Below are 20,000 nucleotides of genomic sequence, written 5' to 3' on the forward strand. Positions count from 1 at the left end.
AGGTATACGAATTCTTCCACTTCTTCGACTTCATCTTTTCCAATCTTGACCCTGTCTTGCCGTTTTGCATTCGATCTCATCATCTTGCATTTTGCCGCATTGAGCTTCAGTCCTACACGCCCAGCGTTCTCCACCAATCGATCCGTCTTGCTCTGTATATGCTCGTACTTCGACGAGATCAGAGCAATATCGTCTGCGAAGTCAAGGTCTTCTAATACGCTGGTGAAGTTCCATCGTATTCCATTCTTATGCCCGTGTGTCGTCTTTCTCATCACCCAGTCTATTGCTATGAGGAAGAGAAATCCTGACATAAGACACCCTTGCTTGACTCCCGTCGTGATCTTGATCCACCTCGTCTGTTCCCCGTCATCCATTACCGTACACTCAAATTCCTCATACATGATTTTAACCATCTTCACCAGCTTTTCAGGTATGCCGTACGACTTCATGATCTTCCACAAGCTTTCTCTATGGATCGAATCAAAGGCCTTCTCGAAGTCAATGAAGTGTGTGTACAGCGTCGCTCTCCACTCATTCACCTGCTCCATGATGTTGCGGAGAATGAAGATCTGCTCCACTGTGCTCCTATTCCTACGGAACCCCGCCTGTTCTTTTCTGAGGGCCTCATCCACTCCCCGTTGGATCCGATCGATTATGATTCGGCCCATGATTTTGCTCATTACTGGCAGCAGTGTCACTCCTCTCCAGTTTTTACATTCGTTCAAGTCCCCTTTCTTTGGTAGTTTGACGATGATGCCTTTGTTCCAGTTATCTGGTATTCTCTCTTCCTTCCATATCTTCCTGTATAGTCTTGTCAGTTCTTGTACTGCTATGTCGCCGCTTGCTTTCAGCAACTCTGCGGGTATTTCGTCCATTCCAGGTGCCTTTCCACTTTTCGTCTTCCTTAGGGCTTGTCTGACTTCATCTTCCCTGATCTCTGCTGTATCCATCTCCCTCATCTCCTCTGCCGCTGTCTCCTCATCTGTTACAGGGTTCGAAGGCGCCTTCCTCTTAGAGCATGACCCCAAAATTACCCTTTCAAAGGACAAGTTCACAAATGCCAAGGTAGATCATGTTGTGCCTATCAAGAGGGAGAAGGGGGCATTTGTTGCAGCTGATGTGATGGATATTGTTTCGATGTGTGTTTCTGTTATTATTAGTGATTGTTCACATGTCAGTTTTGTATCTAGGCTTCCAGACAAGATTGAGAAAAATTAGCATTATATCCAGTCAATGACAGTACCTACAACGTAGATACATTAATTTCACCTTTGTAATATACATGCAAGAATTCTGTCAATGTGTGATGCTTTATAGTTGTAGAATGCAGTAAAGACCCATTTTGGATCTACATCTCTGTGACTATGTTTTACTCAACAATCATGAGGTAGCTTGGCTATCCTTGTGCTATTATACTTGAATTTAGTGCAAATGTTACAATCCAATAGCATGATGGCTTAGTTTACTGAAAAGATCAGAATGCTCTGAGTGGCTTTTATTGTGAGGCAAATTTAACCAATTAACTCTTATTTTCCCACAAGAGCAAAAAATCTGAATAATGAAGCATTTTCACCAAGCATGCTGATTATTTGCAGTACAATGGCACCAACACGGAATTAACTAATTTGGTCATGTGCAAAATAGATGACTGTATCATTATGCGATGCGCACAAATGATATTAATAACCACGATACTGATTTTCTCTTGCTCTGAAGACTTTCATTTAATACATAGAGTCTTCGAAATAATTAAGGAAGTGTTTTCTCTTGCAGAAGTACATTTTCAGTATACTTAATTTCTACTTCATATAACACCTGGTGTAACTTCCACTTTTGAAGTACCTTTTAAGTATACTTACATTAAATTTCTATTGAAGGGAAAACAACCAGTGTACTTAAAGTATACTTAAATTTTCTACTGCATCTATACTTCAGTAACTGGAGTATACTTTAAGTGTACTTTCTGTAAATGCAGTATACTTGCAGTATACTTGAAGTATACTTTCAGTTTGCCTTTTTTGGTAAGGGCAACCACACAAAACAAGTTCGCTTTCACAACAAGTAAAAACGCGCTGATTATTATGAATGTTCCTTGTTCTATAAGCCAACCACGAATAACAAGTTCGCTTTTACACCAAGTAAAAACGCGCTATAATTATTATGAAAATTCCTTGTTCTATAAGCCAACCATGCAAAACAAGTTCGCTTTTACACCAAGTAAAAATGCACTCATAATAATTATGAAAATTCCTTGTTCTATAAGCCAACCATGCAAAACAAGTTCGCTTTTACACCAAGTAAAAATGCACTCATAATAATTATGAAAATTCCTTGTTCTATAAGCCAACCACACAAAACAAGTTTGCTTTTACTCCAAGTAAGAACATGTTATAATTATTTTGAATGTTCCTCGTTCTGTAAGCCAACCACACAAAACAAGTTCGCTTTCATACCAAGTAAAAACATGTTATGTATATATTCCTCTATATTTTTTATAGGTACCAATCGAACCATTGGTATCAATGAAGACCCTTCTTATCACCACTAACACCAATGTGAGGACAACCCTCACATTAGGATGCAGGTTTAAAGGACACGCAATTTCTTCATTACTAAGTTTGATCCCATATGGCACAAAGCAAAGCATCGACACTGACTCTCCTAGTCAAAGAAAACGTAGGAAAGGTAAGAACGCTTTTTCTACTGCTAAATCAGTCGAGTTATAATCTGCGATAGTAATTGAGCCTCAGAAAGAACGTTTGGGAATGTGTTATCAAGACGAGATACCCCCAAGCCTGATCGCTTCAATATTTTTTCACAGAACAGATTTAGAAAACATCTCCCATATGCCTTCTTAAATTGAACAGCGCCATTATGGCGGAAATATTTTAGTATCACACTGCAACTGTGCATGTCGGTTCAACTTTTCTGGCGATGCAGAAACAGTTATGAGCTGTTACCAGTGTAAGCCTTTTTTGTGTGGATAGCATCAATGCAGTCACATTTGCTGGCATGGTTTATTATGTACGAATGTCTGAATGCCGGGAACAAAGTCATTTAAGATGACAGTGTGACTTATCTTGTCCCCTTGGTTCTTAAAGCAGGGTTTTAATGTTTCCTTTCCATTTCTTCCAACCAAATCAGACACTGTTTGCATCTCTGTTGTTCTTTTGTACGCAACTGATAAACCGATGTTTCATTTTTTGCATGTCCAAGCGTGTAGTAAGAGATTACGATTAGATCTGTGTAACAACATGCTTTATGGTCTACCTGAAATTGGATGAGGCCCTCAGAAAAGAACAGGCGGGGTTCCGTAGGAATAGGAGCACAGTGGAGCAGATCTTCATTCTCCGCAACATCATTGGAGTTACAGTTGTTTTGAATGCTGCCGCCAGAGTTGATGCAAGGCCTAAAAAAGAAGACCACATCAGTGACATCCTGAAGAGCCTCCATTGGCTACCTGTACGTGCCCGCATCCAGTAAAAAATTCTACTACTCATTTGCAATGTAAAAAATGGGTTGCCTCCAAAGTACCTGTCTGATCTCGTCTCAGACTATACCACCTCTTGCAGCTTACGCTCCACAGGAGAATGATTATAGTGCAAACTACAGTGTTTATTTATCTGTAAATCTTCACTCTGTTCTGAGATACCGGTAACTCACATTATAAAAGCATGCGGATTCCTAAGACCGTGACAAAACAATTCAAGAGTTTCAGCTTACTTTGAAGGAGATTAACTAGTGTGTCATTTAGTTCTCGTTTGTTTCCCTTCCCATTAAAGTTTGACTGGGCCATTTGTGTGAAGAGCTGATCCATTCCGGAACGGATATACTGACTTCTGTCCTTCACCTAAGAGTGTATTTTTATTTAATTTCCGGCTGTCTTATAAGGAAGCACTAGTGGTGATATGGAGGTAGTCGATGCAGAAGTACTAGGACGTCTGGAGTTTGGGGAGGGGGGGGGGGGGGGTGTGAATGTCGTTTTCGGAGATTGAAATCATCCTCTGTGGGTAAACTAATGTTGGCACATGTGGGAAGTTCACAAATAGGGAAGATGTGTGGCGGTGAATCAAGGGCAGAAGGTTTTATGGTACTGGTGGTAATGCTGCAACATCATACATATTGGATGAGTCTGCTATTATACTCCAAAAAATCATTGTCAGTGCTTGATAATGAAATGGTGATGGTATTCATTAAATTGGTAGTATCACTTGCATTCTTGTAACCCGCTTCCTAGAGAGAAAGAAAGCACCGTAAACAACACATGTGGTAACAATAAAATCTGTTGCCTGCTGTTTGGTAATTAGTTACACAAAAAGCTGCCGGGATTCTATGGCAATTTTGATCGCTTAGTTAAAATGTATAGTGTCAAACACATCATGGAGACCAATATAATCAAGCTCAGTATTGACATAAGCAAGGATTAGGGATAGTCTGGTACTCCTCCTCTACTTTAGGTTGGTAATTTTTTTACAAACACGGAGGAGTGGTCAGTTGTCACGATCACCTTTTCTTTAAGAAAGTTCTGATGAACTGTTTACCCTTAATCCTCCAAATGGACTAAATGATCTATCCCATTATAATATCGGGTATCAAAGTTTAGGATGTCCTTCTTCAAAGTTAAAGGTCATACCCTTTTATGCAAGCCTTGCAGTGTTTCATGATTGTTATTTGCCACCTGGAGTGCTTCTTCCAGCAAATGTGGTTTCTACCTCTCAGTTTCCAGCATTTTCTGAATCATGTTGTGCTTTGTTTCCAATATTGTTTACTCTGCCCAAAGGAATTCTCTTTTCTTCTTTTCGGCCGGCAGCTGTTGAAGTAATCCTGCTTTTTCTTTTTCTCGTTCTGTTTGCTTGCCTCGTTTGTCTGTTGGTGGTACTCCTATTACTTTCCAAGGGTGTTGAAATACTCTGTTCGTTTTGTCTGCCATTTTTTTGTTCTGGCGTTTCTTTGCTCGACATACTGAGCTACGATGTGTGTTTCAATATTTGGACCTTTCTCTCTGGCAGTAGGTTTTTGTTGTGGATACTTTGAGAGTAGCATGTCATCCTCACTGGATCCCACAGAGTGGCTGGCTTCTTGCTCTTCTTTCTCTACCTTGCCATAAAGTTAATTTAATTTTAATCTATTCTTAGCTTTGGTGTGCCTTGGTAAACATATGTCATGATCTATTTATTATGAATCTTGTTAAGATCAACAAGAAAAAGATTTAGTAAAAAAATAGGCATTGATCTGATGTAAGGACAGTTAGGTCTCAATTTTTGAAGATACCTTTGGACGGCTCCCTTTCCAGGACAGTGGACCATCCTTCGCACATCTCTGTGTCAAACCAACGCCTGCTGTAGAGGACTTTAACAAGATGCGCCTTTGTTAATGACGCATCTTCAGGTTTGATACTCTTTCAACTGACTCTTTGCTTGCAGCCGTTCCACTTGATCATGAGCTGATTTTTCTTTGGCATCTTTGGAATTGCAAGCTTTCAGCAGTTGAGACTGTTACACTGAATATCGCTCTCACTTTACCCAAACATATACCCCAGCAAAACACACAAAGTTGCCTGTTTCCGTTCTATTCAGTGGTGATTTTTTAGGGTGTGGCACATCACGAACATTAAATAAGACCAAAAGGGTCTCCATCGTTATCTTTATATCGAAGTGGAAGGGTTTGCCACAGTTCAGTAGCCCGGCCAGAATTTTTCTGGAGGCACATTAATGTTCTTCATCATTCGTCAGTGGCACATGCCTCATCTTTTCTTGCATGAATTCCTGATAGTAGGTGACAACCTTTTACTTAAAATAAACCATGATGACACCTCTTCTCACAAACGCTTCTCTCAGAATGCTGGCACGAATGCTTCTGGTAGAATGATCAAATGTAAATCTGCAGAATGGAAGTTTTGCCTCACAGCATCACTCTCCTAATCTTCTCTTACTTGCCATATAAGTTTGTCCAGACAACAGAATCATTGGTGTGCAAAGCTTGGCGCGAAAATGCGTATGACAAAAGCTTGATTAAATATGCAACAGAGGAATAATTTTCGGAGATTAATGTTAAAGATTCATCAGCAGAGGTCGTGAATTACTTCCTTCAAGCAGTAAGATGGAGGCCTAGTCTATTTCACAGAATAAATTTGAGTGGAGCCAAAACAACTTGGGAAACGTTTCATGAAACTACACTGAACTTATGACTTTGAACATGGCTAGAATTGAAGGAAAAATATCTCATTCTAGCAATGAAAATCCTGGAACTAAACTTAAGCGAGACTATGATGGATGACTGCCTGTTTATTAGCAGTCCCTTGCACGAACTTGAAAACCTACGGACACTTTGCCACTATATGAAGAACTTATGTATATATGTATGAGTGTCTATAGTATTAATTTATGATGCACTTTTAAGAATTAACTTATTATATTATTATTATTATTAAGAGCACCATCTTGGCTTTCTCTTATGAACGCCATTACTGACTTCATGTTCACTCCCTTACCAAGTCTTGCAGCTATAGTAGAATGCGTTTCCTTACGACTATGTGTAATGAAGGACCTTTCCATGGTCAACATGTGCTAGAGAGAACTCTGTTGTAACTTCACCCGCCATTGCATCCGTTTTTGCGGTGACAAAAGGGACAAGAACGGTCAGTTTTTTTAATTCCTTGCGACGTTTTTACATGCTTCCCCTTGAGTTCATAATCGCCTCCTTTATTATATCTATTGAACTCCTCTTTGTTTCATACACCAACTCATCACCATTATATTTTTGCATTCCCTCCATTTTGTGAAAGTCATTCCAACTTGTGAAAGTGTCAGTATCAATTAGGGGTTGTGCTAATGCGAAGAATTCAGGTGTCCTGTATTGTTTCAAAAAGGCCATATTTTCTACTCAAAAAAGTAATTCTGATGTCAACCTTAAATAATAACATGTACAGCATACAAAAGCAGTTGTCCTCAAGCCTAAGGAAAAATGCCATTGATTCAGGCATCTTGCTTTTAGCATTCGCTTCATCATATCCATGAGTGGCATTGGTGAAATATTATTGAAGTAAAACTTGATATTGAACATTGATTTGCGTGGTATTAACCTCTCTATTTTTTTTGTGACAAAAATCTATAAAAGGACAGACACAAAGAAACTGTGTCAATTTGTTAAATGGACAATGCTGCTCGACTTCAAGGTCACGTGACACCCTAAGTTACAATGGTCACACTTCTATCAGGCATTTTCCTGAACAACACATTGACACATTAGAAAATCATTGGTAGCATTTGCTACTTTGTGTGGTAACAATCTGCCATTTTCCAGCAATTGGCTTATGGACTACTGCTGACGTGCCACCAATAATCCAATACCCATGCAGGCGGAATTTGGTTACTCGCAATATTCCATCAGCATTGAGATCACACCAGTACAGGCAACTGGCACTATTTTGTTTGGCATCCCTTTTATCTAGAAATTATCCACTGACATTCAATGACTGAAGTACCTGGATTTCGTCTTCAAAGTGTTTATGTTTGAGATGTTGGGACAGTTAATGCATTTCCAAACTATTTTCCTCTCCCTCTTTACAATTATGAATTTTAATAGTTGGGTAGGAGGGGTGTATTTGTGAGAAAGCAAAGCACGTGTATGGATAACACTTTCATAATTTTTTTGGGTAGGAGGGGTGTATTTGGATAAAGTCATCATTACGAGTGCAAGACTTTTCTCTTACATTGTAAACAAGTGTTTAGTTATTTTGTGTAGTTGTTTGACAGTTGTCCCATGGAGTTATGACTTGCATTGTTTCGGGTTGTGTGGAGCTGCTCTATCTTCTTCATCTGCTGGTTGTCAAAAGAAGATTTCGCATATGCCTTTTCTTGTCCGCCATAGGCCTCCAAGTAAAGCAAGTTTCTGCAAGTGTCACCGACATTGTATATATTTTTGTAAGTCATAGATTTTGCTTCTTTCAATTGTTCGTCAACAAATGCAGTATAATTGTCCATCGAAATAAAGTTATCATCTAAAGTTTTCTGTGTGGCTTTTACTGAGTCTAACTCTTTCTCCAAAAATATTACCTTGATTTGAAATCCTGTGACTGCAACATTCAATTCTTCCACTTTTGCGTCCAGGTTGGATAGCTTAAAGAACACTAAATTAAGTTTAGGGTAGAGCATTTCCATGTCCTTAGCTTCTTCACTTCCAATCTTTTACTCTTTCAGTCTCTTCTCTTCTGGGGAAGGCTCTAAAATGTTGTCTTTTCGATAAAGATTTTTTTCCCAGTAATGTTCATATTTTTATGAGGATCAGAATTACTTTCAGTTTATCTGTCATGCAATTCCAGACTTTTCTAGAATCATCGTACAATCTGTAATATTCCAGAAATTTCTTTGAAGCGACTCAGCAGTTTCCACAAAAAAGTAAACCTTGCAATACATTATAAATAGCAACAGAACTTCCTAGATGCTAGAAAATGTATAAAAGCAGGCTTATAAATAAAAGAAAAAAACTCTTGCCAGAGGGCTTATCCTTGTGGCTGGCTGTGATTGAACTTATGCTGTGGATGCTATACTGTGAGGAAGCTGTAATCAACTGCGATAACTGTGGTGGAGTTATAACCTTTGACCTTGCTATATCTGGAGAGAAGAAAGAGACGGTAGCAAAAACGGGAAGAAGACAATGAGTTCAGAGTTCATCATGAATTCTTCTGTAAGAGTTTGAGTAGAAAGAATCCAGTGAATCAAGAAAGTCAAGAATTGATGTTTACAATCAGTGGAACGTGGTGTTCGAAGTTAACCCTTAAAGGACCACAGGGGTTATTTGAGTGGTCATGATAAAAGCCACTGTACACAATAATGATTTCAAGTTAACCATAATAAACCATATATATCTGAGATCTGTATAAAATAAGCTATTAATCTGTGTTATATATTATGGGATAAAATTTGATATGTGACGTCACGATTTACATAATTACCATAATTATGCACATTTTTCAGTAAGTTTGCTTAAAAATTGTAATCAGTAACAAAAATACATAATTTAGACGTCCTTTCAATTAATTTAAGATACGAATACATCAAACTATAATTTTAAAATGAAAACCTTGCTCATTTGCACTGGATAACAGAGCACTCAGGTAAGTATAGTTGAATAACTTTAAATACCAAGATGATGTTCTTTTTAGTTTGTATAGTTACTGTTATGGAAAGTTAATTGCCTCAAAAAACAATTCAGGTTAAATATTTTACATTTAACATGGCCTTAATGTTATTAATGTTCAGTTCTGCAAGGTTCTTGCTCTTCCCCTTGCTCGAGGCCTCCCCCTTCCTTCCTTTAGACGTCTGGGTCCTTCCTGCTCTTCATCATTGTAATGGTAATCCCTCAGGGTGTGGTACCTTTGAAAACATGGCTCTTGACAAATGCGCACTCCACATACTGCACAGCTGAATGTGGTATCCACACGTTGCAAGTGAACCTTGCATGTAGATCTTGTTTTGTGGCTCACAAGATGGTGAAAGTGACCCTGGTTGAATCTAATTTGTGGGATTGGATGTTGAGGTGATCTTGTGTCTCTCCGGAAGCTTTGCTCTTGGATTAGCTCATCAATCAATGATCTTCTGAAAGACAGGCCATTTCTGGTAGTGTGAAGTAGTGATTTGTTCTCTAATATCTGTGCATTTGAAATACACACTTCTACAACATAGAAGAACAACTTATAGTACCACACTGAGCGCCTCATGAGTCTAGCATATGTTCACACTCTCTGATCAGCAACATCAACACCTCCCATGAAAGTGTTATAGAGGTTGATCACACCAGGACGGGCAAAGTTTTTCTTTTGCCAATGGCCATTGACCTTCACAGACCTCTCCACTTCATCAGAATCTGCCTCACCTGTAGGAAGAGTGGCTAACATGCTAACAACTTTTCTGTCACGCCATGTCACGCAAGTCAATGTTCCCTTCTGTCGGTACAAGGACTCACCCCTTTTCAGTTGCTTCACCTGTCTGGACTTTAGATTGCAGATCTCTCTTGGAAGGTCTACTCTGTTAGACCTTACAGTCGCACAAGCAAGGGTGGACCTCTCTTCTAACTCCTCAAACAAACTAACAGAAGTGTAGTAATTGTCCATAAAAAGATAATATCCTTTGCCCAGAAAAGGTTCCATCAAAGACATGACAGCTTTTTTTCCCCAGATCTTTCTGGACAACTCCAGCCTCCTTTCCATTGTATACTTTGCCACCCAGGAAATAACCACTGGTTGATTCAGCAAGAGCAAAAGCCTTTATTCCAAACCTTCCAGGTTTGTTTGGGATGAACTGCCTAAAATGAACTCTGTCTTTGAATTTTATTAGAGTCTCATCAACAGCAAGTTGTCTCTCAGGGTGGTAAACTGCTTTAAATCTGGGTACCACAAGAGCAGGTTGAATTTTGTATAATTTGTTGTAGTCTAGTGAGTCAGGTCAGGGGGCAAGGTTGTCATCAGCAAAATGAAGGTAACGTAAAATCTGAACAAACCTTGTCCTTGACATAGTAGCAGGGAAGAATGGGGTGGACAGTATTGGGTCAATGCTCCAGTAGGTTTTAATATTTGGCTTATTAACAATACCCATGCACAAATAAAGAGCTAGCCAAGCTTTCATTTCTTCTACAGACACTGGATACCAAAGTGAAGTTTCTTCAGGCCCTCTCTTCTGTAAAGCATACAAATTAACAGCTGCCATACCTCATCTGTAAAGAAGAGCTCAAAAAAATCTTTGCTTGACTTCAATGATGCAGGATCCACAGCCATTCCAACAGCTTGATTAAAGTCAATATCAGTTCTTGAGGTTAACTTTTCAGTCCAAATTGATTCATCTGTCTCCAATTCTTCATCATCTTCGCTTTCCCCTTCTTCGCCTGCTTCACTATCACCAGAGTCTGACAAAAAATCGGAACCCACTTCTTCATCTGACTCTGGATGCTCAAGGAAATTATTCCCCGAATGAATACAAGATAGAGGAAGGGCATCCTCATCGACAAACTCAACTTCAACGGCGCTTTCATCACTCTCGATAGGAAAATCTGTTACTGGATCTATCCTTGAAGTCGCCATATTTAAATGCCCAATCAAAAAAAACAACACAAAGAAATTTACATTCAAAAACTTTAATGGGAGCTTCGATGAACTGAAAAATTACTTCATATTAGTTATATTTAAATGAATTGCTCGTAACCAAGCCCCTGAAAACCTATGAAATCGCTCCTCCAAACAGGTTTGTATATTTCTACGCATATATGCATAGTTGGTCCGTTAAGGGTTAATGAAGATCAATACCTGAACGGCCATGAAAGACAGTAAGCCTGCTTAACTTAATCTTTAACCTAAGTAAATGTAACAGAGCAAAACTAATTAAATAATAGTAGAAAAGGGTAACTGCTTGTTTTCACACTTTTGTTGCGTTCCTTATATCATACTCAGGACTTCTTTTCGTTTATGCCTTGTTTGCGGACATCTCTTGGTTATTCCAGCATGTAACGATATGCTTTGCTACATGCTACGACACTCTCCCCAGTCTTTATGAAACGCTTTCGAAACTATTTTCAGTTTTTCCCAAATCAAAAATTCCGGAGGAATTTATAAATTTGACCTTCTCAAGCAGAATCACTTTTGAGAAAAATGGAAAGGCTTTTTACGTGTTGTGGAAATGGGTGTCATTCCACGTTCCTGGTGGAATGAGAAGGATAAAACTAGACACGCTTTTTTCATATTTTAGAGGACGGCAAGTTCTTAAAACTGACAGACGTGAAAAAAAAAAGATGATTTTAGTCAATTCAAGCTTTTCCATTTTCTGCGGCTAGCCAAAGTTGTCCCTCAGAAATTAACATTGCTTATACATTGCTTGTTTTATTCGGAAACCAGGGGTCTGAAATTCGAACCCTTGCTTTTCAATCAGATCACACTTCAGTGAAGAGACAAAGGCGGAAATGGATCGCGTAAAAAATAAATTGGCAAAAATAATTGCATGAAAAACCCAGGGCGCAATTTTGCGAAGCAGAGCATGCTGGTATGAATTCGGCGAAAAGAATAATAAATATTTTTTAAACTTAGAAAAAAGAAATCACAGGAAAGAACACATAACTTCATTGATAACAGATGATGGTGGCTCTATTCAGGGTGATCCAAAAGGAATACTGGATGAAGAAGAAAGATTCTACAGAGAAATATACCTCTCGAAAAATACTAATCCTGACTCAAACAATTTCAAACATTTTTTTGAGTCCCCCCACTTGAAAAAGTTAGAAGTTGTGAAGGCTTACTAACGATAGAGGAATGCTCCGAAGCGCTTAATAAGTTTCAAAACAACAAGATGCCAGGCTCTGATGGTTTCACAATTGAATTTTACAGATGATTCTGGAATGTGGTCACACCGTTTATGGTTGACAGTTTTAATTATGGCTTTCAAAATGGCCTCCTAACGATCTCTTTACGGCTAGCAATTATTTCTTGCAATATTTAAAAAATTGGAGGCCAGTTTCCCTTCTTAATAACGATTATAAAATCGCTACAAAAGCCATTGCACTCAGAATGGAGAAAGTTCTCCCTAAAATTGTTAATGAAAGTCAAACAGGTTATGTCAAAGGTAGGTACATTGGAGAAAGTATAAGAACTATTTCCTACATTATGTCATTTACAAAAGCCGACAACATCCCTGGTCTGGCTGTTTTTCTCGATTTTGAAAAAGCATTCGACTCTCTTGAATGGAATTATCTCCAGAAGTGCTTAGAAGTACTCAACTTTGGCCCCCAGTTACGGTAATGGATTAGAGTAATTTACAGCGATATTTCTAGTTGCGTTTTAAATAACGGATATGCTACTAAACACTTCAATTTGGGAAAAGGAGCCAGGCAGGGATGTCCTATGTCAAGCGCCTTGTTTGTCATTGGAATTGAAATCCTGGGTAATGCCATAAGAAGTTCAAAAGAAATAAAAGGCGTTAAAATTGATGAAAGAAATATGTTGAAGCTCTCTCAGTACGCAGATGATACCACAGCTTTTCTTGAAGATACTGAATCTCTAAGTTATCTATTCTATTCACTTTCCCAGTTCGAAAACTGTTCTGGATTAAAAATAAGTCAATCGAAATCAGAGTTGTTGTGGTTAGGGTCTATACGCCATCAGAAAGACACGTTTCAAAGTTTAAGGATGAATGAAGAACCAATCTATGCACTGGGAGTCTACTTCTCTTATGACGAAAAACTCGCAGCCAAAAAGAACTTTTTTGATAGACTAGATTCTTTAAGAAAACTCCTGAATATTTGGTCAGCAAGAGACATATCAGTCCACGGCCGAATTCAGATAGTGAAATCTATGGCAATTTCGAAGCTTACTTTTGTCTGTAGAGTAAAAATTCAAACATCCCTGTTCTGAAAGGAACTCTTGACAATGAAAATTGTATGTTTCTCTCATTTGATGCTTCAAAGCCATGAGTATTGCTTCTGCTGCTCAATGTAAAGATCGCAGGGAGAAAGGAATCAAATTTTAACTGCTAAACACGTCGCTCCCGACTATGGCTGTGGAATGTTTTAAAAACAAAGAATTGCCAAGACACAAGTCTGATCGTCCTAATCTTAGTTTACTGAACATGTCACAAACATGCAATAATTTCACTCGAGAACTTTATAAAGTTATGCAAGGGAAACAAAATGACCTAACCTATTTTTTTCACACTGAAAGGTACGAAACCAAAAGACGCTTGCCTAATTATTGGTAACTACATACGTTGCAATATTGTTGCTTAAGAAAGTCAAATTAAAAATTTGTATTTTTCTGTAGTCTTCTAATTACAATTGGCTTTCTCTCCCACTGGTTAGTAAAATCTGGAAATTCGACTCTAGAAAACGAGGCTTTAACTCATCCAACTGCTGATAGCCATTGCACCCAGAAGTTTTGCCGTTAGCCAATTTTTCGTCTGTAAATAGGACGTCTACGCAGGCCATAGTGATTGTAATAATGTCACCTCCGAAGGAAACTATCAATTCAACCTTTCGCTGGTGATCATCTGTGGCACCTTGACTACTGTATCTGCTCTGCACAAGTGAGGCGTTCTTATCAATGGTGGATAGCAGTGATCGCAGAGATGGTGGGAGTGGAAGCGGTGGTAGCATGGCTCCACTGTTGACAACTGCCAAGGGAACGCTCTGAGTCATGCATGGTTGCTCTCGTGGCTTTCTGGAACTGGCTGATTACTGGAAAGTCCCATGTTGAATGGTAAGACATCACTCAGTGAGTCCGAGAGGATGTCTTCGCCGTTTTACTGATGAGTACGCACTTCGCTTTGGTGTCTGTTCTTCAGGGAGGTAAGTTCGGCCACGATCTCAGTCAGGTGTCTGATTTGTTCCTTCAGATCATCCATTTTGTCTGGTCTGTAAAGCTACGTCTGATTTCACACTGAAGGGATGCCATTTTAGTTGTTTTAGCCTTCTCACTATTAATATGCTGCTGTTTTAATTGGGCCTGTTTTTCATCCCTCTCTGTGAGGAATATTATTTTGTAACAAAAAATAACATGTTGCTTGCGATGTAACTCGGATAAATAATATCGTCTTTCACCTTCAAATGTCGATTATTATTATTATTATTATTATTATTATTATTATTATTTAATATTTATTTGCAATTTGAATATCACACCTTACTACAACATTAAATACATAACCTATGAATTGACAGCAAAAAATTAATTGACATTTATAATACGCAGATTACTTACTTACGATACTCTCTTGATTATTAAATTTCAATACTAACTCTAAATACAATGTTGCCTTATAAAAGTAGAAATATACTATTTACAACCTATCAATCAAATAAGTTAAAAAAAAAAACACAAGGAAAAAACATGTACAAACGCAGAACTAAAACGAAATGGAAGCAGAAGCACGCGTTTTTGAGTCGTATAGAGCTGTTTTTGTTTGCTAAGATTGGCATTGAGAAGGAGCTAAAAGGTTGTTTTTACAAGATGATTTGTGATTTGCATTTGCTCTTCTCTATAGACAATTTACTTTTAAAGTATGCAAGGAAGGCTTCAAAGTAGTACTTTTCTCCATCCCTCGAGGCACAATAGATGTAATACTTGGCAATTATTAAGCAGGGGTTTAAACCAAGTTGTTGGCTAAAATCATTTGTAAAGCCGTAGATTATGATTTCATCATTCAACACGATAAAGTCATCATTCTTAACATTCCACCAACGAGAAAAGCTTTGCCAGAAGGCCTGCACATCCGCACATTCTGATCACAGAGATGACAATTATAATGTTGAATAATTTTATCTCGGAAAAGAGTAGCATTGGTGGCCAAGATGTGGTGCACAATTTTAAATTGAAAAATGACAAGTCTTTATCTTTCGTCACCTTGAAGGGAATACTATAAATAATGCTGATTGCTTTCTCGTCGAGATTTGCTTGCCACATTCTTCTTTCAGCTGTAGGAGGTTCAAATTTCTGGCTGATAAGAAATCTAGAGGCTGATTTGCAGGAAAGCTTGCTTAAAGGTATTTTCCCCACATATTCTGAATTCGTAGGTATGTTTGGGTTAGATTGCTTAACCAAACGAATCCATTTTTGAGGAATTGAGTTACATAAGCCGTAATACATGAGGAAATTAGTTTTAATTGTGAACTTTCGGCAGAAGTCATTGAAAGTTAAAAAGCTGTTTTGACAAAAAATGTCTTTTACTCTGATCACTTCTGCCTTATGCCAACTTTTATAATAGACGGAGAACTTTTCAATTTTAATAAAGCGGTTATTCCATAAGATTTCGTTTAGTATTTGTTCTTTGTTTTCTGGAGTATGTTGGTTTATCGTCTGCCAGGTATACAAGATGTCTTTGTAAAATTTAATGGAGATAGACACTTTAAGACATTTTAAATCAAAATTATATTCCAATAAAAAAGAACCCCCTCCCTCTTTTAAAAACGAAAGAGGTATGTGGCTCCAACTTGCATTACTGCTGCTTTTGTGTAGTCTTTTTATCCATGTGACCTTAAAGGCGTTGTACATTATTTCGAAATCTGGCAGGTCTAAGCCACCTTTAGTTTTCGGACCAATCATTGTGGTGTGTTTGATTTTTGGTTTTGTATTCCAAACAAACTCAGAGATAACAGCTTTTTACCAAGGAAGCAAATGCTAAGGGGAAGGTGAGTACAGATGTATTGTAGACAAGCTTGGGGAGGGCAAGGCTTTTAAGAATGGTTATTCGACCATACAAGGTAAGATTTCGTGGCTGCCAAAGATTTAACAGTTTCTTCATTGAGTTTAATTTTTCTTCAAAGTTCTTTTTGAAAGAGATATGTTCATTATAAGTGAAATAGACTCCGAGTGCATATATAGGTTCCGAAGGCCAAGCTATACCAAAAGGTGTTGAGGTGCTGTATCTACATGACCCTAGCCACATTCCTTCAGTTTTGGACTTATTCAATTCTAAGCCTGACATGTCATGGAAGATGCGCAAAGTTTCAAAAAGGTTTTCTGCCGAAGTTGCGTCAGGCACAAAAGGGAGTAGTATCATCCGCATGTTGAGATATTTTATATTTTTTGTTATAGATTTGTAACCCCTTGATATTATTATTATTTCTGATTGCCTGTGCTAAAATTTCTGCACAAAGAACAAAGAGGATACCAGATAGAGGACAGCCTTGTCTGACACCTCTTTGCAGGTTAAAGAACTCGTGTCCATTGTTAATTACACAGCTGCTAATATCGGTGTAAAACTCTTAATCCACTTTCGAATATGTGGACCGAAGTTAAAGGCTTCTAGAACGTTAGCTAAGAAATTCTAATCTACTGAATCAAAGGCTTTTTTTAAAATCGATAAAAATTGCCATTCCAGGAATGTTTTCTAAGGCTGTTATTTTGATTATGTCTTTTACCAGCCTAATATTTTGGCCAATGTTACGGCCTTCAACATATCCGGTTTGGTCTTCATGTATTAGCTTAGGAGGAACTTTGGAAATTCTATCTGCTATAGTCTTTGTTACTATTTTGTAGTCAATGTTAAGAAGGGGTATTGGTCTCCAGTTTTCCAAGTAGAGCTTATTTTTGGCGTTTCTTGGGTACAACTTTGATTATTCCTTGTCTCTGGGTTATATTGAGGTGACCATATATCAATGCTTGATTAAACGTTTGAACCATTTCCTCTCCTAATATGGACCAGAAGTGAAGATACAATTCTACTGTAAATCCATCACTTCCTGGGCATTTGTCTTTGGAGGTCAATTTTAGAGTTTCAAAACACTCTTCCTTAGTCATCGGCGTTTCTAGATCTTCCAGGTCAACTTCGTTTAATTTAGGAAGGTTTAGGTTTTCAAAGAAAGATTTATCATTTGGGTTTTGACAAGGTACAGCCGAGTAAAGGTTTTTATAGAACAGCTTGTGACAGTTTAAAATTTCATCTGCATTCGTTATTTGAAGACTACCTTGGATTTCCAAGTTTCGAAATATACGTTTTTGCATTTTGTCGTTTTTCTAGATTCAAAAAATATTTAGTACTTTTTTCACATTGTTCTACTTCTAATGATAGCGCCCTTAGTTCTGTACTCGGCGATCGTATTGAGTTCTGATCTTAGCCTATATAATTTAGTGATGTTCTCCATTGACCTGTTTTTAGACATTGTGCTTTCATTAAAACATCAATTTGGTCGGAAAGATCTCTCTCAATGTTTCTGCACTCTCTATTTTTCCTTTTTGATTATTGCACACAGAAGCCTCTCATTTCCATTTTTATCATGTCCCAGTAGAGACCTTTGTCAGTGAGATAGTTGTATTTCTTTTTGTACGTAGGTATAATATTGTGAAGTTGCTCAACGAAGTCGTGATCATCCAGGAGAGAATTATTAAATTTCCAAAATCCGGGTCCTCTTTGTGAGTAACCCTCAGATTGAAGTGTCAGGGTCATTACAGAATGATCTGTTAATGTGGAGCTTTTTATTTCGGTCTTAATCACTATGGGTGACAATTGTTTAGAGACCAACCAATAATCCAATCTACATTGCACTTTAAAGGCCTTGTCGCGCCGTGTAAATTGTACTTTGTCAGGGTGCTGATATCACCAGACATCTTGAAGTTTTAACAAAGTCGCACAATTGGGTAATCTGACTAATTACATTGTTTTTCCTTTCCACTGCAGCCCCGCCAAGTTTGTCTTTTGGTGTCAGTGCACAATTGAAATCTCCACCGAGTATAATGTCAATCTCTGAACGTAATCTTAGAACGTCTAGAATGCTCGAGTAAAAGGTTTTTTTGTTCGCAGTTATTGTTGGGGCTGTAAATGTTGCACAATTGGAAAGTGTTATCAGAAATAGTTGTTTGAAGAAACAAATATCTTCCGTTTTTATCTTGCTCAATACTGTTGATCAGAGCATCTAATTTGGGATTGAAAAGAATCATTACACCTCTCAAATGACTTGTGTCATGACAGAAATACATTTTGCCACCCCATTCAGATGTCCATGCATTTTCTACATATTCGCTTGAATAGGTTTCCTGCAAGAATACTATGTCGAATTTATTGTCTTGCAGCCATGTGAAAAGTTGTCTTCGTTTAACGTGCTTGGTTTAGCCCTCTGACATTCAAAAAAGAGGCTGTAAACTGAGAAGCCATGTCGTTAGTTTGTCACTAAATTAGATGTAAAGCGAAGATGTTTTTTTTTTTGGAAAAAATGAATAAATAAATAAATAGTCTGCGCAAAATTTTAAAGTTGCTAGCCAGAAAGTCTTCCTTGCACTGGATCGATTTTTTTATTTTATTTTATTTTTTATTTTGTCGCTTTTTTTCCTGACAATGAATCTTAATACCCAGTGGTACTATTAGAAATCGTGCAATCGCATGTGTACTAAGGTTTGCACCTCTTTGGAATTTGCCTTTACTCATACCAATAAAACGGGAATTTGAATTTGCATGTAACGAAAAATAGTCTCGCATCAAGGTAATGCAAGAATAGAAAAACACAAAAAACGAACATTTTGCTATACAACAGAATCAACATAAAGTAACTACACATAAGACTACTCATGTATGCACCACCTGCGCTCGCTCTTCTATTGCGAAGCTATACAATTATGCTATTAACTTACGTTTCTCCAAAGGTAATGAAGAAGTCGAACAATAACATGATGGTTGAAAAAGAGAAAAAAAACGGAAACATCAGAGCTCCTTGATTTGCTCAATCAAAAACATCTGCCTCGGCCGTCCACCGGGGAAAGTTTTAATAAAGATCTTTCCATCCAGTGACCATGTGCTTAGGATCTTCCCATCCTTCCTTTTCTCAATGGCGAGTTTCATCATAACACTTCGATAGCTCGTTAAGTTCTCGTTGATTAAAACTCGCTGCCCAGCTAGACCTGTTGCCGAGTAGCTCGGGAAGAGGGCAGACAGAGTTAAATTCTTGAGTTGAACTCTCGCTTTATATAACTTTGCCTTGTCCTTGTGATTTGGAAACTTGGCAATGATCGGTTTTTTGCCTTTCTTTCTATATAAGCGATGAGAGATCTCGATATTCTCCGGTGCAATCTGAACATCGACTGCTGAAGCAACTTTACAGACGACTTCGTCAATTGAAATGCCTATATCCTCTGAAATGCCGTGAATTTCAACAGAATTTCTACGGGAATATTGTTCAAGCTCGTCAAGGCTTTCTTGAAGTTCTTGGATGTCGCTTCTTTGCTGTTTAGAAGCTTTTTTTCTCATATTCAAGTTTCAGTTCCAAAGAGGCAACATATTGGTTTTGTTTTATGAAATCTTCCTTGAGCTTTACAACTTTGTCGTTGTTCTTTGTGATATGTCGAAGGTCCGCTACATCGCCAGAGAGCTTGTTATTTTCTTTCACTAGCGTCGCGATGGTGCTTTGCATGTCACTAATCGCGCTTTGAATGCTTTTGAGAATATTGTGTATATCTTTAAGGTTAGGTTCAGTTGCTGACGTTTCTGTTTCCTCCTTGCTGTCTTCAATAGTTTCTTCGTAAAGTGAGGAGTCCGCCATGC

General features: G+C 38.0%; 1 protein-coding gene and 1 pseudogene across 1 annotated transcript in view; both read right to left on the bottom strand.

The window, feature by feature from the left end:
• LOC138005715 (maternal protein exuperantia-like) overlaps nucleotides 1-20,000 on the bottom strand; it is a 160,377-nt gene that overhangs the window by 132,358 nt on the left and 8,019 nt on the right. The gene's annotated exons all lie outside the window — the stretch shown is intronic.
• On the bottom strand, nucleotides 9,724-11,074 carry LOC138008770 (piggyBac transposable element-derived protein 4-like; annotated as a pseudogene).

This window comes from Montipora foliosa, chromosome 6 (assembly GCF_036669935.1).
Source record: "Montipora foliosa isolate CH-2021 chromosome 6, ASM3666993v2, whole genome shotgun sequence".
In the NCBI taxonomy this organism is placed as follows: domain Eukaryota; kingdom Metazoa; phylum Cnidaria; class Anthozoa; order Scleractinia; family Acroporidae; genus Montipora; species Montipora foliosa.